The following is a 24,005-nucleotide window of genomic DNA, read 5'->3' as shown; positions in this document are numbered from 1 at the left end:
ATTTTCGTGAACTTAGCTGTTTCCATGGTGTTCTCAAAGATCCGATAGTTCCTTGCCTTCCAAACATGTTTGAAGTAACAAAATGATCTCATGATTGGTGTTGTGATGAGTAGCACTTGTATCTTGAATGCCTTCCCTTCCAAGAAGAGATCATTCTTGAAAAATCCTATTTTCCAGGTCTTTTGAACCCATTTGCAAATCTTCCTTGCAAGGCTAAAAATTGACAAAATCTCTTTGAAAAGGTGAGGGAAGTCTTCACTAGCCGTTCTGCATTGCAAGCATTTATCTGAAACCAATTCCCCTGGTGCAAACCTTTATCCCAATCTGCATGGCTCCCCATAAAACCTTACATAAGAAGACCTTCATCCCATGTAGCCATAGACCATATCAACACCTTAATAGTTCCTCTCAGAGGATAGGGTAGAAAAATAAACCCGTTCTTTATCAAATAGTTTCAAACAAAAGAACCATACTTGTACTTTGATGCCTTCACACACACATTGACACATATTCATAAGCACATATATAAAATGTTTATAGCAATGAGATAGTTAACACTAATTCCAAGAACAAGTTGATAAAATCAACTCTAGAAGCTAGGGGAAATTCTATGGAACACTTTGGGCAAACTATTGCTCGACAATACTTCATGAAATATTGATACATATTTACAAATGCATACGTAAAATGTTGCTAACAATGAAATCCTCAACATTAAATATGAGAACCTAGAAGGTGGTGCAAAAGAGTTTTTACTCGATATCTTAGACTTTGCATGCAATGAAATGAAAAAAAGCAAAGGATTCGCAGTCCAAGTGGCGAGCTGGAAAATCTCTCTCTCTCTCTATATATATATATATATGTGTGTGTGTGTGTGTGTGTGTGTGTGTGTGTGTGTGTGTGTGTGTGTGTGTCTATATATATATATGCATATGTATATATAGATGTGTTGCTTGATCTGTAGGTGACAGATCCCTCTCTCGTCCACTAATGCCATGCCTCATTATTTTAGGCATGTGCCATTGCCAGGATAAAGCTTAGCTTCTAATGGTGAGCTCAGTGCTCATTATTTTTGGCTCTTCACTGGTATGCTTTCTACCATAGCCGTACCTCGGTGGGAGTGCATGCTTTGTCCTACCCTGCCTTATCTCTATCTTGTCCAGGACACTGTCCTGACGGCATCCCCATGACTCTAGCCGCATCGATGCGGCAATGCAAGATTGCATATATCACTAAGCTTCCCAACTAGGTATGTTTGACCCTTTCATTGGTCGACATCTCAAGATAACCAATAATCGTGCAATTGAGATTCCTGGGGCTGATGGGATAAGAGCAATCCATGCCTTGTTTTGGGCTAGACTGCCATTATTGAGATCATTGCCCGAATGGTTGCTCGTGGTGCATATTTTTATGAGGCCATAGCTACAAAGAGGATTGTTCGAAAGATTATTGCAAGCTCACGAGCTGGGGAAGAATTTCAAAAATGCTTGAAGACGCGATATAAGACTAGTGCAAGGGCAAGGCAACATCATCCTTTTTTCGTAGCTGAAGTGCAGGAGTCTTGAGAAGAGGTTTAGACAAGGCCGACATCTTGTGGTGAACTTGATTAATGTATTGAAAGCCAATCTAGAAGGCTATTGCACTGGAATGTCAATTCCGCTAAGTGCAAGTACTCACTACCTCCATAGATGAGGCTATCTTGCAAGGACTGAGGGAGCGCTGTGAAGAGCATTGTCCCTTTGCAGTTGTCAACCGATTTGAAGCCGAGCACTTCCTAGGGATGTACAAATCCACGTTCTCTCCCTCCTCATTGTACATTTTTTGATACCAGACTCCTCCTCGCAGGGTCTCCTCTCTCTCTCTCTCTCTCTCTCTCTCTCTCTCTCTCTCTCTCTCTCTCTCTCTCTCTCTCTCTCTCTCTCTCTCTCTCTCTCTCTCTCTCTCTCTCTCTCTCTCTGAGCCTGCTCAAAGTTCAATCTCATATCATTCAAAAAATGAAGTCTCCATGGCTCAAATGAAAAAAAAAAAAAGTGCATAAACTTTGCGAGACTCCAAAAGACCCAAACTACACTACACTTATCATTGGGCTGCACAATATTGTTCCCAATCCCTCCTAAGATTCACTCGCAGCCACCAAATTGAGCAAAGCAAGGCTTGCTGATGGGGAAGACCTTCCTCTATGAGAGCTCTTTTCAGGTCTTCGACAGGCTTCGCGTCAATCCCACCAGAATATGTTGACGTATAATTATGCAGCACCTTTGCGCAAACCTCTTCTATTCGTCCACGGGCATCTGAAAGAGAGTCATATTTCCCAAGTTCCTCAGCAAGAAACTCACAAAACTGATAAGATACCTTATTAGCAAACTCTGATGACACAGCTGTGGAGAGAAGGGGATTTCTGAAGGTGATGGGTCCCTGTGGTCACAGTGTTAGATCCAATCGTCGGCTTTCGAAGCACGGACTGTGCGCCGATTTACGCGACGCATGTTGGCCATGACGAGCCTCACAGATGGACGACGAACAAGCAGGCACACGCGTGAACGCTATGGAGGCCGCCCCTCCTTACTCCGAACACACTTCACCACAAGAGAGAGAGAGAGAGAGAGAGAGAGAGAGAGAGAGAGAGAGAGAGAGAGAGAACTTAGACCTCCACATCGAGGTTCTCTGTTGTTGGCCTGAAAGACAAGGCAAGCACAAGCTACACCATGGAGGTCCTGCGAGGTGCGTCGCTAGCCTACGTTATTGCTTGCTACTGCACAAGATGTTCTCTTTCTTGCGCAAGAAGCTGAGGCTGGCCAATCTGGGCCGCCCTATCTCAAAATTCAAGGACAGGCAATGATGGTCTCTCTCTCTCTCTCTCTCTCTCTCTCTCTCTCTCTCTCTCTCTCTCTCTCTCTCTCTCTCTCTCTCTCTCTCTCTCTCTCTCTCTCTCTCTCTCTCTCTCTCTCTCTCTCTCTCTCTCTCTCTCTCTCTCTCTCTCTCTCTCTCTGTGCTTGGGCGACATGTTAAGAGGAGTAGATATTGCAGAGGCACGAGGGCTGGGCGAGAATGGAGAAATGCGACAGAGAAGAGCGAGCAATACCATCGCCAAGTGCAACTGTTTGGGAGCAACAGTCTCTCTCTCTCTCTCTCTCTCTCTCTCTCTCTCTCTCTCTCTCTCTCTCTCTCTCTCTCTCTCTGAAAAAACTGTCTGAAAGAGCGCGCGCCGGAGAGAGAGAGAGAGAGAGAGAGAGAGAGAGAGAGAGCAAGTTCACATGCTTAAGTCGAGATTTGGCAAAAATTAAAGGAAATTCTTCAAAATAGCATGCATCTTTTACAATTTAACTTTATTTGTTTGAATTTTCAAAGCGGATTTTATCCTTCTTTCCCTCCCTTCAATCGGCTATTTTAATTTCTCAATCGACTCAATGCTAAGATCCGAGTCTCATTGTATTTTAGCAAGATTAATAAAACTAAGTAAATTAAGTAAATTGTGGCCTTGCACTTGAACTATATATTAGCACAATGAAGGGGGCGCCTCACTCTGTATTAATTCCGGGGCTAGCTAGCTAGTATGTAGGTGGAAGTTACCAGCATGGCCGGTCGTGACCCTTTCAAAGCTCCCATGCAGGTGTAGTGGTTGAGAATTGAGGTCGCTAACACGTAGTGCTAGGTTTGAAGCTTGCGTGTGAAAACCATGTGGACCTTTTTGGTCAGCTCCATGCTAGCCGGTTCATTTGACTGCGAGACTGGTTCCGACTGCTTGCCACGATGGCAAGCAAGCCAAAATATAACCAATGCCAAGGGAACATGAAGCCGAGATCTGTGCAGTGCTGCAAATGCAGCTTTTTTCTACATTACTAGTATTACGTGGCATTTGTGTTTCAATATAGGGCAATGGTTGCCGTTGATTCTAGAATTAGGAGACATTTTCGCTTTCTTCTCATTTTTGTCTTCAGCTACGGGCTAGCGGGATTGATTTTTAAGGATTGATTTTGCTAAAGTTATTTCTAGCAGGACTCGGCTCTATGTTGAGGTACACTTTTCCTGAACATTGGCTTCAATGGTTGTCCATTTGTGTGCAACTGACAACCAGCCATGTTACGTTCCTGTGAGAACTGCAAGCAATTGTGTGATTTAAAATTTTGTGAGAGCCCAAAAGAATATATCACAAGTTTCACTTTGCTTGTCATTGTTGGTGGTTCCCAGCCTGCTCCACCATTGCGCCTAGGAGTAGGGTCGCAACTGGTTGCCAACCAGTTTACGTCCTTTTTTTTAAAAAAAAACATCTCATGGAAACTAAAAAAGTTCTCAATTGGTTTCCACCCTACCTTCACGTGAACTGGCCTAGAGAACTCTGAAAACTCGAAGAGGCAAGAACTCTTTCAGAGAATTTTGGAGAGAGAGAGACAGAGAGAGAGAGAGAGAGAGAGAAATCTAAGCATCTTCTCTTACTTATTAGCACTCTTCCTAGTGGATGGACATGGTAGCTCTTGGTTTGGCAAGTCCCTATTATTTGCAAAACAATGCATGGTCAATACGATGCAACCCTTTCCCTCATCCAACTAGCAAGATTTCCTTACCACCTTCTCTTGAGCAGAAACAAGCTCAAAAGAGACTGAAGTTTTTTGCAAACAAATTATGGCCTGCTTGACATTTGCTCGATTTGCTAGCAATGGTGACATGTATAATGATGACTAGATTTGTATAACCATGCTTTTGGGGAGCAATGGTGCTGACATTTATGGTTTGGGTTTAGAGAAAGATCTCTCTCTCTCTCTCTCTTATCTCTCTCTAGAAAAGAATACATATACCTGAGCAACTCACTTAATAACTTTGCTCGGTTCTGAGCTTGCTCGGATAAGTTTGCTCGATGTTTGGTAGAACTCATATTAAATGATCAGTTTAATATGAGAAAATCATTTGGTAAAATGAAATATTATATTTTCTGACATTGCCTCTCTCTTGAAGTCATAGTCGTCCTTGACTATGAGGTAGAGAAGATAAAGCGTAGTCATTAGTCCATGTTTCTTAGCGGGTAGAGGATCCCTTTTTACCCTACGACATCATTCCAAGATGGATGACTAGTCCATTTGGTGCTTGGGAGACGTAGCTGCCGCAAGCATGTCTGCTCTTTAGTCCATATCATACTTCCAAAGTAGAGTGACAAGTTCTACTTGGTGTTTGTGAGACGTGGTCACAACAAACATGATCCTAAGCATGCATACTATTTAAATTTGTGCACAATAAAAAGAGAAGTAGTCTTATAATACAAAAACATTTTTCATTTAAAATGCATTTTAAGGCATCATTGTAAGCATTGACAAGGTTCATATTATCCTTAAGCTAGGTTCTTTGCATCGATCTAGCATCTTTAAAAGAATAAGTCTTAAACTTAATAAGATATCATCATATAATCTTATTGTTTCTTAATACCTTGTCTTCATGTCATAGGATGGACTCAGATTGAAGTACTCGATCTCCAATGTTTGGAGGGTCTGCAACCATCTCTCCTTTTGATGGCGCTCCTTTGTAAGGCTTACGTAGGCTTTCATGGAAAACATGGTGCAGAGCTAATGGTTGGGACACATATTTAATTGATAAGCCATCTCATTGATTGGCTTAAGAATTTAAAAAGGAACATAGTATCTTTTTGCTAGTTTAGCATAATACTCTTGGTGGCCCATAGGATTCTTGCCCGTAGTATGCCTTAGACAAGCCTTGAAAAACTTTAGCAAGACCCTATCATTTTACTTAAAGGCTAACGCTCTTCTGCGCTTATTAGCAGCAACCCTTTTTGCCTTTGCTTTGAGATAGATATAACCTCTTTAATCTTTGAAAAAGATTCTTGTGAGTCTCGGCTATATTCATAAGTAGCGAAGATCTTCCCATGTACTTTAAGTAGTAAGGGACTTTTGGATCTTCCCTCTTTAACTTCGAAAGGTGCTTTCCCCATAGAAGTATGTACAATGTCATTGTACGTGTTAGGAAATATGACGTAGTTAAGTAGATAATTGAGTAGATTACTTAATGGAGAGAGATAATTTACACACACAAGAGATTATAGAGTAGAGAGAGAGAGTATACACAATATACGTGGTTCACCCAATGTGGGCTACGTCCACGGGAAAGCAGTCACTCAATGGCTTTAGTACTTCAAAACAAGAAGTAGGTTACAAAGGGATTATACCCTTTTGGATCTCCCACCTTGCTTCACTCTCACCACCTCACACCCACCTTGTTGCATCAACTTCACACTATAAAATGTGTGTCGAAATGGCCTCCTTTTATAGGCCAAAAGAACTGCCCTCTCTCATGAGAGGCAGCCATGTGTAGCCGCCCTTGTGTAGATAAGTCCAAATTGGACCCTCCAATCTGCCCATGTGTGGCCGCCCTTGAGAAGACAAGTCCACTTTTGAATTCGGCCACCAGCCATTGACTATCAGCCAACCGACCGGTCGTTTTCCGACCACTTTTTGACCGTTGTCCGGTCATAATATTACGATGAAAAGGAATATTCCGACGAAGCCAATCTCAAGCTTAGGCTTGAGACTGGGCGTTAAATTTTTGGTTTCGAGTGATTTTAATTTTCGGCGAGTTATTTTTCTTCACGCACGATGGCTTCTCCTCATAATGGGGGCCTTACAAATGTGCGTGTTTTTAACACAAAAAATTACAAGGGCTAAATCAGGCTCCATACTTAACAATACGCATACTCTATAAGAGGTAGGTTTCTCTCTCGTTAAGAACGTTGATCCACTTCCATGACATAGGCTTTTAGTAGATCAAGAATCATTAGATTAGTTATTTCACTTTGGTCATCCATTTGTGGATGATAGGCCAAAAGAGAAATTTAATCTACTTCCTAGATTCTCAAAGAGACCCTTCTAGAAATTACTGGTCATTCTATAATCTTTGTCTGACACTATGGATGTTGGAAAGCCATGATACTTGAAAATTTGAGATCTAAAGAGGGTTGCCATTTGATGTGCCTTAATAGTCCTTTTGCCAGGCATACAATGTGTTTTCTTGTTAAGCCTGTTGACTGAAACAATCCAAGTTTCTTCCCTCGATCAAATTTCAACTTTTGGTATACCACGCATTTTGAAACATACTATTGTATGTTTACTTTTCATGGTAGACCAACAGATATACATTTCTACTCCTCGCAGAATAGACTATGGAATCCCTATTTGCCTCGCATAAGGAGAAGTATGGGATTCATACATGACTTTCTTATTGTATGGGTGGTTAACACATAGCCTATTGCCATTTGGAAGATAACCGTCCTTCAAGGTGAATTGTTCTTTTTTCTTCCCTATTGCAAAGGCTGTAATTACATACTTAAAGTCTCGATCAGTAGCAGACTCATCTATCATAAAAGAGAGATCATTGTGAGTTGCTATAGACACCACATTTACCCTTGGTCGTTGTTGTGAAAGTGCATCGACCACTTGACTGTGCTTGTTAGCAATGTGAACAATATGAAATTTAAACTGAAAAAGAGAATTTTCCCACCTCATTTGTTTGTTGGAAAGCTTGGTTTACATCATGAAGTTCTTGAGGCTTTGTGACCCATTCATAGGATGTATGGAGTCCCCAAGAGATAGTGTTTCCACGTGTTTAGAGCATATAGAATAGCTAGTAGCTCTTTTTCGTATTTTCCCAACACTCACTTATCGAAGTCGAGTATTTGACTCTCATATGCTATGGCATGCCCTTCTTGAAGCAAAATAGCCCGAAGGCAATCACCACAAGCATCACATCGGACCTCAAATGTCGTTGAAAGATCTAATAGTGTGAGCACACGTTGAGAAATAAGATTCTCCTTAAGCTTCTTGCACTTTTGCAGTCCATGAATACTTAACATTCTTTTTTATTAAGTCATGTAATGGGCTTGCTATTAGCGAGAATTTTTATTTTTATTTTTATGAAGCCTCTATAGTATGCACACATACATATGAAGCTTCGTACCTCCTGTAGATTCCTTTGTGAAGGGGATCGGGGAGCACCACAGACGGAGAGTGAGAGAGAGAAGGAGACACACAACACAGATATGGGTGGGGAGACTCCAAAGAGTGAGCAGCCCCCTATACACTTATGCTATGTATAAGGTATACAAGTCAGTGGGCGCCCAGACTCTGGGCGGCCGGGCAAGGCACAGACGCCTATACCCCAACAACCTCCCACTTAAAGGCGACTGTGCCTTTAAGCAAGGGAACCTAGTCTAAAGACTACAAAAGGTGAGAGAAAACCGCTCTCAACCGATGCCCACTGGTTGACTGTGATCGTGTGCATCCGGCTGTCCTGCTCCCGTGTAAGTCCATACACCACCAGACGTACCGCACACGTACTGCAAGTATGTACGCAATACCTGCATATCTCCCTCGTGCACTATGCCATCATCAGTCAACAAACGACTGACAACCCCAACTGCAAATGCTCCCACTGCAGCTGCGATATCCGGTCTCAAGATCAGCATCTCATACATGAGACCACCGAATGCCGATGCAATGCTAGCGGGCCTTGCTAGCTTTATGGAGCATGCATCAACATATATATCCCTGGCAATAGGCATCTCTGACTGACAAGGCGTGTCAGCCACATGCATCTCCTGACTGTCCGCAAAAGACGCATCAACCTGTCGTGCAACCTCAAAGCAAACCAGCTGCTCTAGGTGTCTGCTGGAAGACATATCCTGCACAACTATATCCCCATGGTCACTGTCGAGCATAGAAAGGAATGATTGCATAATCGCTGACATCTCAATCTTCTCTGCAATCATCCACTGCAAACATGACCACTCAATCTGTTGTGACTCACTAGAGCTCTCATGCTCTAACTCCGTATGCATAGACTCTTGCACAACGTCCTCCTGTCGTGACTCACTAGAGCAAGACCGCTCTACCTGTCTATCCTGCATAGAAGTATCTCGCACAACTGACTCTCTGCTTTGCTCAGTCACTAGCAAAGCATGCATGTCTGACTCTATCACCTCTCTGTGTGATTGCTCAAGTCGTGCCCCAACTGTGTGCACAACGAACTCACTACTCTGCACTCCATGCAAAGTACCCTGTAACCCATGAGCAAAAGAGACTCGCCTGCTCTCTCGCTCTCACCTGGCTGCGTGATCACAGAGACAACACCGTCTCTCGCGTGATCCACATGCAATGGGTAACCTGTACCACTCCTGGCACCTCTCGCAATCACTAGCAAACCCAAATGCATCACAAAATCTCGCTCTCGTAGCGAAATCTGACATCCACAATCTCTAAGCTGACCAATCGAGATCAAACTCACTGTCAAATCTGGTACATAGCGCACATGTCGTAACAAGTAAGATGCACCACTCGGTAATGACAGTCTCACATCTCCTGCACTTGTTATCGCATGCACCGATCCATCGGTCAAACGTACACTACCAAGCATCCCGCTAGAATAGCTACAAAACCATGCATGATGCGGCGTGACATGAAACATAGCATCTGCGTCTAGCAACCACTGCGAAGGGAGTGCACTATCCACATGTATAGCATCTCGTGCATAGCTCAAGGTAAAAGTGATATCCCCGTCACTAGTATACTCCGACACTACATGTGCCTCAACTGTCAAAGCAATTGAGTCCATGGCATCACTACATACATCTCTGAGAGTGCCATGTCGCATACGACGAAAACAACGTTGTCTAACGTGTCCAGAATGACCACAATACCAACATATCACCTGTCGGCATACTCGTGAATGTACATGTCTCACACGAGTCCTTGATGACTCAGATCTATCATACATATCATGTAATCTGCGCCAAAGTGCTCTCGAAGTAGCCTCATACATAACAAGAGCATATACAGATTCCGCAAGGTGCAAAGAGAGTGTAGATAGTGCCATCTCCTCTAGCTCCTACCACTGATCGTCAGACATGTTTGAAGGTCTACCTGCATCACCACTCAATGGTCGATGCAACCCTCACTGTGTCAATGCATCAAGCATACACTCTCTCCATGTCGCAAACTCTGACCCATCAAACATGCGCATCTGTGAGAGGTCACAATCTCATCGATCACCTGTCTCTGCCATGAGCACAATGTAGCAAACTAGAAAGCAAAACCACCTCACCAACAACACCTGAAAACTGTCTACAAATATGGCCAGAAACACAATGTAAAACCTGTGAGACACACTCCAAAATAGAGCTCCCGCAATGTCAACCAAATCAGCCCTAAACTGACTTGAATCGCATCAAACAAAAGTCTGAAAATATGGCTGTAAAATCTGATGCAAAGTTGCACCAATAAACGTGCAAAACCTTGCACAAAATCACAAGTCAATATGACTTAATTGCGCATAAATATCTGACAAAATTTTGGCAGAGTCTCCTTTGTAACTGGAGCAAAATCTCAATAGTAAACCTCAAAGAGACAATAATATATGCCACAATGGCCAATCCGGGAATAAACTCGACCGGAATCACCTCACAAAGTCATACATATGAGCATACCCGCTCTTGCCGGAGTACCACTCAAATAATCTCAGCCATAAACAAATACACAAATCCATATATGGCATACATAAACCGCCAAGACCATGGCAACATAGCTCACTCTCGCATGAGTGGCTCTCTGGACAAATTCATATCCAAAAACCTGTGTACACCTATGAATTTGCTGGTTGCTGCAGAAAATACTCCGTGTGTGTGAGATATACCAAAAACAGTGTTTTTGGGACCCGAAAGTGCACAAATAAACCTGTTGCTGTACCTGCTGTAATTCAAAGCATAATTTCAGTAAATAGACATCACCATCGCGTCCGGAGTGTGCCAAAACCCCGACCTAGACTCCTGGATCATGTAGATCTGACTCTGTATGACGGAGCTACGCAAAAAACTGCGTTTTAGAGCCCGAAAATGGCAAAAACGAGCTGCACACAGTCTTGAACCTGCTCCTGCTCCACTCTGTGTGATGCAATGTCCTCTCAATGCAAGCTCCAACGCAAGAGCTCTGCCACAACAGCATCCAAGCACTCGAATGTCAAGCTCTCCTCCGTCGAGCACTTCTCTAACGAGCTCCACTGAGCTCAAAAGCTCCTCTCACCAAGGAAGCCGCAACTGCCTCCTAGACCAAGCTTGACCACACCAAGCTCCTAAGCTCCAAAGACAATGCTCCTCAAGCTAAAATCGCTCTCCGTGAAACTCCGCAATCGAACTCCACCGTCGAGAGCGAGCGAGCTATCGTCTCGAAGCTCTCAAAGCCGTCGTGCTCTCCGCGGTCACCATAGCTCTGATACCAATTGAAGGGGATCGGGGAGCACCACAGACGGAGAGTGAGAGAGAGAAGGAGACACACAACACAGATATGGGTGGGGAGACTCCAAAGAGTGAGCAGCCCCCTATACACTTATGCTATGTATAAGGTATACAAGTCAGTGGGCGCCCAGACTCTGGGCGGCCGGGCAAGGCACAGACGCCTATACCCCAACACTTGGATTAGGCTATCCTTTTATTCTCTAATTTTGTTGCATCCATATGGGTGCCATCTTTAGAGATAATGTGACCTAAATATTAAATCTCTTGTAGGAAAATTTCTCTTTTCTTCTGATCAATAAAAAGCTTATTCTCTCTCACAACTTGAAAGACTACCTGGAGGTGTCGCTTGTACTCCTCAAGAAAATTTGATTGGCCTGAAGATTTTTGTCCATCATGAGTTTGAATGCAGTTGGAGAATTTTTCAGGCCAAAACTTGTAACTTATCAAATAGATCTTCTACCCACGGCACGGGAAATCTCTTTCTATAGTGCTCTTATTTAGCGCTCTATAGTTGGCACACATGTGATATGTGTCGTCTTTCTTTTGCACTAAAAGAAATGGTGAACAAAATGGAGACGAACTAGACCTAACCATCCCTTTTTCCACCAATTCATACACTTGTCTCATGATCTCCTCTTGTTGAGCTTGTGAAACTCAATAAGGAGTCTTGTTAGGCAATGAGCTTCTTGATAGGAGATCAATTGCATGGTCATCATCCCTAATTTTAGAGGTAGTTCACTAGGGATGTCATCAATGAAAACATCTTGGAATCCATTTAGGAAATTAGACAACTCTAATTCCTCTTGATTCCCTTTATTGCAAGGATATGGTGTTCCCCAACTCATTAGCATCTATGTACATGCTCTTTTCCCTGTTAGGTGAAGTAGATTCTCCTTTAAGGGAACTTCATGTTGGAAGCCATGCGGTTAAACCATGGTGCCCCAATGATAAAATTCTCATGTTTGAGAGGGGAGATGAAGAAATCCTTTTTGTCCACATATCTTTAGACATGAAGCCTCAATTTTCCAATTAAGGGAGTAATTGAGATGTCTTGTCCCTTGATAGATCCATCAGCTTTTAATGTATCTCCCATCTCATGGGTTTGTATGCCTAGCTTGGTGGTCAACTTTGTGGATATGAAGTTGTGAGTTGAACCAGGGTCAAACAAAATAAAGGCATCATGCTCTTACATCTTTCCCTAAGCATAGGAAAGGAGAAATCCTTGGCAATGAGCATCCTCTTTTGGAGCTTCAAACATAGAGGCTCTAGGAGTTTCATTGCGGGAAATTCTCTTGGGGCAAGGATAATAACCATGGCCTTGCTTCCCACACTTAAAACAATTGTGGTCCTTACAAAAAGCTTCTAGCTCTTTAGGAGAGAGTTTATATTTACCTTTGTAAACTCCCTTCTCCTTGGACTGATTGTTGTTGTTGTTGGAATAGCCTTGGTAAGAATTTTAGGCATTGGTTTTCCTCTTGGCATCACTTTTGTCTTTATTTTCCATGGGCTTGACATTCCGTCTAGCCCCTTGTTGGAAATTGATGCGCAAAGCAACCATGGTGTGGTGGATTACTTTGGTGATAGAACTAGGCCGTTGAGAGTTGACATACTCGGCCATCTCTTTGGGTAATCCCGCACAGAATTGTTGCTTTTGCTCGACAAAGTCTATCTTTTGAAAGATAGTAGCCTTGAGATGTAAATCCCAAAACTTGTCCACATATTTGTGGATAGACTCATATTTGTGAATAGACTCATGAGAGAGAAGCTTTAAACTTCACCATTTGGTAAGCACTTTGTCCTTTGCATCACTTGCAAGGAATTGCTTCATGATGGAAAATCATAGAGTTTTTCATGTCTTTGGGGCTTCACCGTTGCCACAAAGGCTAGCCCACCATTGACGAGCCAATTTTTGGAAGTGCATAGCTACATGGCATAGCTTGGAGGACTCCGTGAAGCCCTCGTCTCCAAAGGCCGCATCAAATTGTTGGATGAAGGCCAATACTTTGTCGGTAGCACCAATGGTGCCATCATAGGCGAGAAAAGACATACTCTTTCCTCCCTCTTTGAACTTCTAGAGCTGTTGTGACCTTCACTATACAGGGTAAGATTTGCGATGTCTTCCCCTCTTGTATTCTCTACGAGAATAGCCATAGCTTTCATTGGTAGATAAGGAAGGCGAAGAAGAAGGAGAAGAGGGTGATCTCTTTCTTGCCCTTTTCTTCCTTTGTTTCCTCTCTTCCCTTTTGGAGTGACGAGGAGAAGGACTATGGTTTAACCGTTTCCTCTTGGGAGGAGTTGGCGATTGTTTAGTCTGCCTTCTTTGTGGATCCACATCTTCAAAGGAATTTAGGAATTCATTGCTTTCTTGATCTTTGGAGTCCTCCTCTCGTATGGTAGAGAGTCTTATTTTGGGGTTCTCATCAAGAGGCCTCCTAAGCTCTCCCTCCTCTTGGAGAGGAAAGGAAATCCCATAAGCACAAAGTTGTTGAGTAACTTCGGCTTCAAAGCGGGGTTGCTCATAGCTTGTTGCAACCTAGTGACAAGATAATTAACAAACATGGGGGCATCATCATTAGCACCTTCATGTGCAAAATCAAAGTTATCAATGTTCATTCTACTCTCTTGGTTATTGTCAGCCATGTTTATTAAACTTATGTCTTAATATGAGAAAATCATTTGGTAAAGTTAGATATTATATTTTATGACAACATAAATCACGTTCCATCACAAAAAATGTGCTGAAAAATGTGCGAATGCACACCGGACCCTATAAACACTCGCTCAACTTTTTGAAAGAAGCCGTGTAATTCAGCTTGTGAATCTAAGGGTTTTTTACTTAGAGGTTAAGGGAATTGAGCGAGAAAAACCTTTAAGTAAAAAACCCTTAGATTCATAAGTTGAATTACACGGCTTCTTTCAAAAAATTGAGCGAGTGTTTACAGGTCCGATGTGCATCCGCTTGTCATGTGTCGAATCGTTGTATCCACCAAACAATATCAATGCACACACAATCAAGCAAGTGAAAAATGCAATGAAAATATGATTACAACCGCAAGGGAAAGGAGGAATCTGAGTGGTCTAGTGGGGAATTGATTCTCTAATGCTCAATTTCTTTGAAATAGCTTAGTGGTGGCCCAAAGGTTAAGGTCACTCTAGCTACTACACCCATTTTAGCTATTGTCAATCCCTATGAAACCTTTTGTGCTTACGACTAATGCCAATAATTGAGCTATTGGAGTAGCTCTTCTTCAAGAAGACATACCAATTGCCTTTGCAAGCACGAAACTCGATTTGACACAACAAAATTATTTTGCGTATGAATGCGAGCTCTGTGCAATTGTGTCTGCTTTGAAGACATGGCAACATTATTTGTATGGTGCTCAACTTGAATTTGTGTTTTACCATGAAAGTATAAACTGGTTTACACAGCAGATTGATTTGAAGAGTCGAAAGGCCAAGTGGGGCTGAGATCCTTGAAGAGTATGACACAAAGCTCCGTATTGTAAGGGATGATACAATGTGGTTGATGCTCCTAATCACATGCCCGAGATAAACTCTCTTCTCTTCGTGGAACTTTGAATGTGAGTTTTTGGAATCTTTGAAGGGTAAATCTGAGCATGATGATGGGTACTCCACAGTGTGGAGCCATGTTAAAAAGAGGGATCCTTTTTGCTCCGATTCTGGTAGTGTCTACTTCCTCCACACCCAATTCTCCTCTTTTGAGTGATGAGATACAAAGATGGAAGAATCTTGCCATAGATGACAGGAACCTACTGCACACGGGAAGAGTTTGTGTACTGATGGATGCATATACTCAGTGTCAAATTCTCTATGAATGTCATGATAGTCCTAGTGTAGGACACTCAAGCATAAAGACAACTTATGCACTCATACAACGATAGTTTTATTGGCCAAATTGACATGGGTATGTTGAAGAATATTGTCTTACATTACCAAAAATGTGAAGTTAATAAAGCAGAGCGCCTGAAGGCAGGAGGCCTCTTGCATCCTTTGGAAATTCCCAATGGTAAATGCTAGAGTATCTCTATGGATTTTATTGTGGATTTACCAAATACTGTCAGAGATCATGACTCAATATGGGTAGTTGTAGTCAGATTAACTAAAATATATAAGTTTATTCCCATCAAATCCAATATTAAAACTCTAAAGTTTGCCAAGTTATTTGTTGACACTCTATATAGGTTATATGGATTTCCCAACAACATTGTGAGTGATCATGATCCCAAGTTTAACAGACACTTTTGGAGGGCTGTATTTAAATGCATGGGAACACAACTCAATATCATAGAACGGATGGGCAAAATAAACAAGTTAACCACGTGCTAGAGGATATGATATGAGCATATGTTAGCAAGAAGCAATCCGATTGGGAAGATTACCTACCTCTTTTGGTGTTTGATTATAATAGTGCTAAGTATGTTACAACATGATTTAGTCCTTTCATATTTATGTACAGATTTCAACTTAGATTACTTGTAATGGTGGGGTTAGCTATAGAGAAAATTTAGTAAATCAAGGACTTTATCAAAGATCATATGGATATGCTAAAAATTGCTCGTCAAAATGTTTGACAAGCACAAGTTTGATACAAAAAAGTATACTGATGAGAAACATCGGCAACTAACCTTCATGGAAGGAGAATAGGTATTTTTATGTGTTGAAGAGCATTCAAATTCTGAAAACTAGGCCAACACCTAAATTACTTCCTATATATTGTGGGCCATTTAAAATACTCAAGCAAGTTAGTAATATGGCCTACAAACTTTCTATACCTACAAATACTCGTATTTATCCGGTCTCTTATGGAAGTCATTTTAGTAAACACTTGCATAGGGATGATAATGTAATTAATCATCGAGTTCTTGTCAATTTTATTGAACCTCCAACCTAGCCACATGAACCCAAACACATCATTGGTTGCTATGGTTTATGAACTCATCCCCATGTGCATCGTCGAGCATTAGTTAAGTGGAAGATCACTTGAAAAAGTTGTCACTTGGGAAAATATTAGTGTTCTTACAAAGAAATATGCCACTTTTGTTTTCGAGTACGAAAACACTTCTTCAAGGGGAAGTAATGTAAGGCCAAGGATAGCCGAGCCGGGTAGGGCCTAGTGGGAACTAGGCACGAGGGCTCGACCACCTATAAAGAGTGGTTGGGGCAAGTTGGGTGGAGTGAGTTTTTTCCCACTAATCTCTGGCCTTAAACGTGCAAAATCCATTAAAAAACAAGTGATGCAATCACGAGTCCTGAAAGTCTCAAACTCTAGCAAAATCTTTACTACGTTCTAACCTATTTGTTTGAGAGCAAGGCTAACTAACTTTTGTGGCTATTCCAAATCCTTTTTTCATATGTATTCATTTATCACACATGGACCAAAATTTATCTTGCTCTCATCGTCGACCAAATTTCTACAACATAAGGTACAACCCGAGTATCCTACAACTTAGACAAGCTCTACACAAGACGTCACGGATCCACTCCTTCAATGGGGTGATCTTCACAACTTGTTTGCCATAGGCATCACTGTGCAATTGCAAATGTGCATGATGATGACCTTCCAACCCAATTTAGCAAGTTGAGAGACCAAATTCAAACTCAAAGTTGGGTTGATGTTGTTAAGTTGTACATATGACAGTAGCTTAAATCCTTGTTATAAACCTAGTAAGACCAGAACTAAGTTCTATAATGTAGAACACATTCTTGCTTGTTTGTTGTAGGATGTGTGATTGTGGGTCCATAATATGAGAGTTTATGCCATAGGTAGTGGAAGGCCTCAAGGTAGAGAGATCAATAAAGACGAAGGCAAAAGACATCTTAAATCAACAAGCTCGTGAAAATATAGTTGATAAACCTAGCAAGCAATTGCTCAGGGTGTAGACGATCCCAGGTAGTGATGTGGTGATGGAACCCTAAAGGAGACTCAGGAAAAGGTGTCAAACTCTCTCTCTCTCTCTCTCTCTCTCTCTCTCTCTCTCTCTCTCTCTCTCTCTCTCTCTCTCTCTCTCTCTCTCTCTCTCTCTAGCTCTCTCTCGTACTACAAAACCAATATGTGCACATTGTGGAGATGAAACATATTACACATAGTGCATAGAAAAGACCAAAGACCAAGTCACCTTATCTCCCAACATGCTGCAACTTTTAAAACACTAAGCATGTGTGCAACATATAACCATTACAACAACATGTTTCTCAAAATGCAAAGAAGATTTTGGCCATTAAATTGTTGTGAAAAGGATCTTCAATGTGGTCAAATAGGTTCTCTAGAGGCCCCTTCTTTGTAACTGTTGCTACTTACACATAGAAACCCAACCATGCAGACCATGGAAAGGGGTCCATTTTTATCTCCTTCAGCTTGAATTACTCAAGGGCAATTGGATACTTGGATAACCCCAAATGATCAAACAAGAAACTCCCCAGATAGTTTATGTCACCCGGCAAGAAGATTCCTAATGGCTCTAGCGCCTTGATACAATAGTACCTTGCATACTCTTGTCCACCATGAGAAGGAATTGGCACACATCAATCACCCAAATTGATTGTCCTCTGGCAAAGTGCAAGCCTAGTATGTCGAGATAATCCAAAGTATCTCCCTAGAGCTTTGAAAAACCAACACACCACCAACATCGCCTTGCTTGAGATCATTTGCGTGCTCTAGTTGTAGTTGTCGGAGCTATGAAAATTGCCTTGTTCCATATACAAGCACATAAACAAGGTGTTGACAAGCTCAATAGAATGCAAAGGGTGTGTCACTCACCTCACTGTACTTCCATGGAGGAGGGATCCTCATCCCACAAAGAAGAAGAAGAATATTGTTGCCATTGCTCGACCATATCACTAGAACTCCCTTAAGTGCATTGAAACTTTGCTCTTTTCCCTTGGTTTTCAATTGGTCCATCATAGAAACAACAATTTGTGCATGGTTTTTAACGAACCTTTGATAAAAACCCGTGAAGCCCAAAAAGGTTTGGAGCTCTTTCAATTTATTTGGAAAAGGCCAATTTTGGATGGTATCCACTTTGGATTGATCCATATACAATCCAAAAGCAAAGATTACATGCCCCAAATATTGAATTTCTTCTTTCAAAAAACCACACTTGGTTTCCTTATCATATAATTTGTGTTGTCGTAGCAAATCAAATATCTGCCTCAAATGTTGTGAGTGCTCTGCTTCAAATGCAGTGTACACTAAGAAAAATGATGACAAAATTGGTCAGATTTGGTTTCAAACAATCGTCCATAAGTGTCATGAAAGTAGTTGGCACAGTGGGGTTAAGCCAAAAGGCGTAGCTAAAAACTCATAATGTCCAAACCTTGTTTGGAAAGTAGTTCTAAGCATATCCAAAGGCCGAACTTGCACTTGGTGATACCTTGATTGCAAATCTATTTTGGTAAGAATATAGGCATGGCTGAGTTTATCAAACAACTGATCCACTTGGGGTAACAAATACTTATTCTTAATGGTAGTTGTATTCAAACCACGATAATCTATGCACATGCACATAGTACACATCGATGCTAATCCACAAGAAAAATATTTGGGGAATACATCTTTGTATTCCATTAGAAGTTCCTTCAATTGATTAGCAACATTTGCTAGTTGTGGTGATAGAGAAGTAGCAAGAAAAGAAGAAGAAAAGAAATGCAACATTGAGGAAGCATCTACTAGAGTGGAAGTATCGTCAACATTAGATTAAAAATGACACAAGGACTAACACAAAAAGAGTTATTCTATTTCATTAAGCTTCATAAGCTCGGCTATGCAAATAGGTGGTGAGGAAGGCATATCCTTTTCTCCCAATAGCAGCATATGCCCACTATTGGTTTCAAGCATTAGACTATTATGCCCATAGCTTTGATGTAATGAAGACCCCAACCAATGCAACCACTCAAAACCACATGTGCCCTATGTATATTCATAACTTGAAAATCCAAGGCTATGTGATACCCCTGGATCTCAAGTGGGACCCCCTTTACGCATGTATCCCACACCTTGGGCACCAACTTATAGTTAATGAAATTGTGAGGTGCACCGTCATCTACCAGGATTCATACCTTGTGACCCTTGATAGACACATGCATTTGCACAAGCTCGTGTAGACCAAAATTTGGTTTCCACATAGAGGCTGTAATACAACACTCATGCACCACTTTAGCGTGTGTTACTTCCACCTTGGTATAGCAAGAATAGGGATCTAGAGAATCAATTAAATCGTGCGCATAGCTTTCTCTTTGCCTTGGGTAGAAAATTTCCCCTTGGGACAATCCCTTTTTTCCATGCCCACTTCCTGTGAAATTAAAACACAACTTATCCGTTTTTGCTTATTCAAAATCCTCAGTTGGCAGATGGCCACGAGGCCCCTTGGGCTTTTTGGACGCATCAATTGAGGCTACCATAAATTTTCTCTTATTATGATTGTGAGATGCATGTGCATTTGTAGTGTCATGCATGTGGACACGAGCCTACACTATTGCTTCCTTGAATGTTTTGGGATCCTATGTGTTAACGTGCTTCTAAAGCTCAAGATTTAGCCCACGGACGACTCCTCTCACCTGCTAAAAGACATCTAAACCCTCTAACTTGAGAATAATGTTTCTATAGTGCCAAATGTACTCAAGCAGTTTCTTATGCTAATGCATATAACACATATCCATGTAGTCCAGTTTGTGTCCTTCTCAGTAGTGGGCAAATTTTTTTTCCTAAACACATCATCAAAGATAGCTCATGAATGTTGCACAATGCCCTTCTCCTTGAGCGACATCCACCACTTATAAGATTTATCATCTATTGCCAAACTAGTTTGTAATGCCTTGACTGCATGTAGAGTCCAACAAAGATCATAAATACCATCCCATTTACTTAGGAAGATACTCATTGCATCCTTGTTCGTTCTTTTTCATGGTTTCGTGTTTTTCAACAACTCATCCACCTCTTTCTAGGTAAGAACAAACAACGAGTCCAGATTGGAACCTTGATCCGCCATGCCAGGGGTAGGGTTTACAGGCATAGTAAGTGATGGATTCCTAGTCTACTCACTTTTGTAGGGGCCTTTGGCTTGTTTATGCAGTTATTGCACCACCAAATCAGACAGCTTGTGTGATATTTTAATTCAATCATACAAAATTTGTTTACGTCATAGACATGAGTGATTGGAATGCCCTAAACTCTTGCAAATCAAGCAACTCTATGCCATCATTTATGGCTACTATTGTACGGGCATCCTTTGTGAGAGTAGCTAGCGGCGAGGTAGCATCAAATGCATCAATTTTAGGGCACTCAAAGTCAAATCGATGATGCATATCTATATCTAAATCCATGGTGTATGATGAGTTGAGAAGAAAAGATAATACCTTGTAAAAAATAACCACTTTGCGAGGATGATTTGAAGGTAAGTATACCTTGGTGACAAGCAACAGCAAAACCGGGAAATTGATTGGCCTTGCTAAATCAAATCCCTAAAGTAAGATGAATTGTCGAACCAAAGCCGATGTCGATGCCGATTGCGAAATTTCGGTCAAAAAGTCATCGTACAATGTTGCATAAAAATATCGGGGACCAAGCTTTCTTGTGTGGAACTTTGATCTCAAGACGATTGCCCAAGATTGATTGTGAAAAATATCTTCAAAGCGGATAAAATATTTGCAATCACTTTGCTCACTCGGAAGCATGCATGACACAAGGAAAACCAGAGAAGGAAAAAAAATGTAATTTCTAAAAATATTGCACGCAAGAAATTATCCTTTAAGTGACTTGACGGAGCTCTTCCCAATGCCAAGCTCAAAATCAAAGCAATGGCTTGACTCCCACCATATTGATGATGTATCGTGGGTGAAAGGCCTCTTGGCCAAATAATTTTGTGCGCGTCTGTCGCACGTGTCAATGTAAGGAACTTGCCGATACACTGTGTGCGAGCCACAAATGGCTCCAAGCACACAACAAGCCTAAACTAGTAAGCTCAAAGATGGTGATGGTGTGTCACTCACCGCTCTACGGTTGCTGTCGTGGAGGATTCCTCGCCGTGAAGAAGAGGGAGACGCCGCTAAGCCGCGCTCAACCTCCTCACCGCCGTCATGCCACCGCAATGCTCGATTGCACTCTCTCTCTCTCTCTCTCTCTCTCTCTCTCTCTCTCTCTCTCTCTCTCTCTCTCTCTCGCATACACACACACAAGGAGATGAAGAAGAAGAAGATGGAGCAAGAGCACTCTTCAATTGCACAAATGAAAGAATGAGTGAATTGTAGGTTTAGTTGACTTTTATATGAGCTCGCCCCATTCACACTTGGGCGCCCATGCTTAGCCAACTAATCCCTTGAATGTTCCAGTTAGAGTGTGCCTCTCATCGGCGATCACTCTTACCCTTTTCTTATTGGACCGACAAGCTCGATACCTGACTCTACCAAATAAATAATACAGCGTCCGTCGTAGGTGATAGGAATATGCGTGAGGGTTAACATGCCCCCCTTCCTGATGTAGATTCCGTCCTCGGAAGCTATTGAGTTGAGGCTCGTTCGTCGAGGTGGAAGAGCATTTGAGATGAATGTCCTTAGCCTTTTCAGTCACTGCAAAATTAAACAACATTGGCATAGTAATTGCATTCTCATATACCATTAAAAAGCATATGCAGTTTTAGACAGACAAATTGATTGGTAGCATAATTCTAAACCATTTGTCAGCAATAAACATTAAATTTCAATATAGTCAAACGCATAAACAGTTGTAAAGGTAAAAAATTAAATAAGTATGGGGTTGTTAATTTAACGATCGAAAGGCACTAAAGATCGACTATAAATACCATGGGTAAGCTTCTTAATTTTCTCTGGTCAATTAAGTTGTTTAATCGCGAGAGCCAAGTATTTCATGTTCAAGGGCTGACTAGAGGCTATACCTAGAAGACCTTGTAGTTAAGCTACGATAAAATGAATTTCTCATGAAATCATCGCCTGACTGATTACCTTTTCTTTGACCCCCCAAAGTCTTTTCACATTGTTTCATTTTTTATGTGTGTGCTTATTTTGTATGTCTTGGGTTTTTTGCTTTTCAAGGAGAAGAGCCCACATTGGGAACCTCTAGGGCTCTAGTACCATAAGCGATACATGTGACTGGAGTACCAAATCAAGCTGAGGTTTCTCTTCTAGCTTAAGATTTTACATTGTGACACTGTGATTTTTTTTGTTTGTTCGTTTTCAACATTTTAATTTTGTAACTTTGGGCGGTCATATAACACTGTTACCCTCCCCAGGCTCATCACACTAGTAAACTCTCGTTATAATACTTAAGCTAAAGGTCAATAGGGACTAAGCCCACTAGAAGGCCCTAGTACATTTCACACAATGCTGCGTAAATCGGATTAAGAACCTAAGTAACCATTGATTATTAGGAAGGCATTCCCCATGGTATTAAGAGAAAATCTCTAACGCCTAGCTTGGTCAAACTAGCTTAGTCAGACTGCTTGATTTTAAACCTAGACAAGTGATTATGACAAAAAGTTACATTGAATTTAATGTTTGATACTAAGCAAATGCACTGAATATTATGCTACCACTCACAATTAAAGCAGAAAAACATGGATGCAAAAAGATAAGGGGCAATGCTAATGGACAAGAAACACCTATTTGTGTTGATGGTCGTGCTTGATTTGAAGTGTGAACGAGAGAAAGATTCCATGAAGGTCCAAATCCTAACAACAACAGCACGTTCCTGTACACACGAGGAAACACAAAGAATACCTCTAGGAGGCACATCAGTGGGAAGAAGGAACTTTGCTAATCACTAAACTCTAAAACAGAAACACTCCTATCTACTACTTCTACCTACCCTCCATCACTCAAGTGATGAGAATCAAAGGTGTTTTATGGCATAGGTTTCTGTTTGAGTGTACCAGATGCGAATGTGTAGGTCTGAGTCAATATTTTGACTTTTATTGTGCATACTCGTTTGCTAATTGCTCTTGCTATTTTTATTTTATTTTTGTGAGTATAAGGCTTTATATGTACATTCCCTAAGATCGGAGATTAAGAGGTCAGGGAGGAAGGTTGAGAGGGGAGTGAGTGAATGATGACTGTCAGCAAACACTCCCACCTTCCTTGGGTAGATCATACCGTTTGAAATGTGCTCGTCACCCTTTGAAACCAATTGTTCCAGTTGGTACTAGGTGACTATTTTTGCCATTAGTTTTCTATTACCTTAGGTGCCTCATCGAGTTGCAAGGGTGGTAAGGTACTCTCCCAGGATCGAACTTGAAGTGGTTCATCAGGTGATTCTTGAACACTGGGAGGTGTGGATTCCTTTTCAGCTTTATGGAGGTCCACTATTGTAGGTGTGACGCCCCAGCTTCTGGGCGCGTCGGGGAGGGGGCCCGGCGGGGATTCTTACCCGCACGCAGCCGAGGGAACTTCTGTCTTCAAGGGGCCCGTCGGGGATTCTTACCCGTACGCGGCCGAGGGGACTTCTACCTTCAAGGGCCCGGCGGGGATTCTTACCCGCGCGCGGCCAAGGGACCAAGGTGTTGCTTCAAGGGGTCCTGGCACGGACGGCACCGGCTCAAGAGGGCCCGGCTCGGACGTGGCCGGCTCGGGTCAAGTTGCCTTCTCGGGGGCCCGGCTCGGACGGGGCCGGCTCGGGCGTGGTTGCGTTCCATGGGTCGACGGCCGTTTGTGTTTCGCGGGTCTTCGCGGGTCTCGCGTCTCGGGTCCCTAGCCCCAC

The 24,005-nt window shown here is 42.0% G+C and overlaps 1 pseudogene; it reads right to left on the bottom strand.

The window, feature by feature from the left end:
* Positions 1-2,079: 2,079 nt before the first annotated feature.
* On the bottom strand, positions 2,080-4,664 carry LOC147418078 (uncharacterized; annotated as a pseudogene).
* Between the last annotated feature and the right edge of the window lie 19,341 nt (positions 4,665-24,005).

The sequence above is a fragment of the Adiantum capillus-veneris genome, chromosome 30 (assembly GCF_014529385.1).
Source record: "Adiantum capillus-veneris isolate H3 chromosome 30, ASM1452938v2, whole genome shotgun sequence".
NCBI classification, from domain to species: Eukaryota; Viridiplantae; Streptophyta; class Polypodiopsida; order Polypodiales; family Pteridaceae; genus Adiantum; species Adiantum capillus-veneris.
Note: the sequence above shows the minus strand (reverse complement) of the source record. Positions and strands in the feature narration are given on the sequence as shown.